This window comes from Vigna umbellata, chromosome 2 (assembly GCF_029865625.1).
Source record: "Vigna umbellata cultivar VRB3 chromosome 2, Vumbellata_1.0, whole genome shotgun sequence".
Taxonomy (NCBI): domain Eukaryota; kingdom Viridiplantae; phylum Streptophyta; class Magnoliopsida; order Fabales; family Fabaceae; genus Vigna; species Vigna umbellata.
In genome coordinates, this window is record NC_142166.1 from 19,358,518 (window position 1) to 19,360,714 (window position 2,197).

Sequence of the window (2,197 nt, forward strand, 5' to 3'; positions counted from 1 at the left end):
AACAAAATGAAGTAAATCAACTGGGTTGCCTCCCAGGTAGCGCTTGTTTAACGTCACGAGACCCAAAAATCCACCAACACCCATAAGTAGGTGTAACAAACCTAGTATCCTTCAATAGATACTTAACCACCTAGCATCCATCAGTAGATGCTATAACCAACAGTCTAAACATACAAAAATGTCCAAAGTTTATTAAATTACATTAACCAAAAAATAAAAACTAAAGAGATCAATGTTTTTGAATCACTGGGATGCCTCCCAGCAGGCGCTCTTTTAACGTCACTAGCTTGACCCAGTAAAGTTTAAGTTCCATCTTCCATGTTGGTGTTCATCTTTTTATCATCACACCAACTCATCAACTGCTTCCGGTCCACCACTTTGACTCTTCTCGAATATGGAGATTCTATCTCTATCACTCCATTCTCTTTATAGTTTTTCACAACCCACAACTTGTTCTTGAATCTTATATGTTTACGGAGTTTGGGTTGTGCTTGCATCAAGTCATCATGAACCGTCCTTCCTTTGTCATCTTTTTCTTCTTCCCTAACCTGTGACAAGAAACAATTTTTACCTGTGAAGTCCAGCTTTGCATCTTTAAAACTAGCCATGGGTACATCTTGACATGTAGCTTTATGACTAGTCTCTTCCTTTTGCACCTGCTGCTCTTCTTTGAAGACATCAATGAATACCCTTTCTTCTTGGTCTTGAAGCACTATCATTCCGTCATCTACATCAATGATGACCTTGGCCATTTTCATAAACGGTCTTCCAAGAATCAAAGGAACCCTTTCATCCTCCATCTCCATCACCACAAAGTCCACCAAGAATTGTAGTTTGCCTACACAAACCATAACATCTTCCACTACACCATCAGGCTTCTTTGAAGATCCATCCGCTATTAGCAAAGTCATCTCTATTGGCTTGACTTCAAGATCCCCAATTCGCTTAACTATAGATAAAGCCATCAAATTGACACTTGACCCTAAATCAAGTAGGGCTTTCCTTATCTTTTCCTTCCCCATGACGCAAGGAATGGTAAAACTTCATGGATCTTTTAATTTTGGAGGAAGTGATCTCTTCTTAATAGCTTTGCATTCGTTAATCTCCTCATTTTTATATCTTTTTCTTTTGGAGATTTGATTCATATGATTTACCTGAGCTGAAAATTGTTGCGATGCTTCATTCACAAGTAGATCAACATCCATTTCATTGAAGATATCTTTACAATTCCCATATTGTCTCTCTTTCTCTATTCTCTCACAATCTTTTGGATAAGGAAGAATTTTTTTCTCTTCTCTCTTTTCTTCTTTCTCTTTTCTTTCAACCTCTCCTTTTCTCTCTTCTTTTCTCTCTAACTCAACTTTTTCAACATTCACACTTACTACAACTTTACACTCTTCCTTAGGGTTAACCTCAGTATTAGCCCCAAAATTCTTATCAGGCATATCTTCCAACTTCTTAGCTATTTGACCTACTTGCATCTTCAAGTTTCTAATGGCCGCTTCGGTGCTCTTGTGGTTGGAAATAGTTACCTACATAAATTATTGAATAGTTTCTTCCAACTTTGTTGATCTTTCATTAAGTGTAGACACTTGTTGCCATAATGATGGTTGCTGTTGTGGCCTATTGAATTGCATGATTGCCCATCTTGACTCATGCTTGGGTGAGGTTTCCACCCTTGGTTGTAATTACCTTGGCGGTTGATAACAGTTGAAAAACTATTATTTTCATGCTTAAAGTTGATACTAAAAGCAACCTTTAACACTTAGAAACTAGCTTGAAATCATGCTTTTGGGTATATTTTTAGAAATAAGAGAGCTGGACAGGTTTATGCTTGATTTCAGTGTTTTATTCAGGTTTTAAGGTGAATTTGGTGAAGGATAGAGATGGAATCAGAAAAGACATAAAAAAGTGCAAAAGGAGAAGTCGTAATTACCGCTCAGCGGCAAATTACCGCTGAGCGGCACTCAGAAACCCACACTGGCTCCGCTGAGGGGTGAAAAGGCCGCTGAGGGGAGGAAAACAACTCACGCACTTACCGCTGAGCGGTAGTTTACGGCTAAGCGGCACTATTTTGGGCATGGGCCTAATTTTCTGTAATTTTAGAATAGTATATAAGCTTTAGGACATCCTAGGGTTTGTATCTTTGGCAGAGACGAAGCAAGCACTCTCTTTTCCACCCCTTGAAGGAAGATCT

At 38.7% G+C, this 2,197-nt stretch overlaps 1 pseudogene; it reads right to left on the reverse strand.

Annotated features, from left to right (window-relative positions):
• Positions 1–302: 302 nt before the first annotated feature.
• Positions 303–1,445, reverse strand: LOC148203556 (uncharacterized; annotated as a pseudogene).
• Positions 1,446–2,197: the final 752 nt, after the last annotated feature.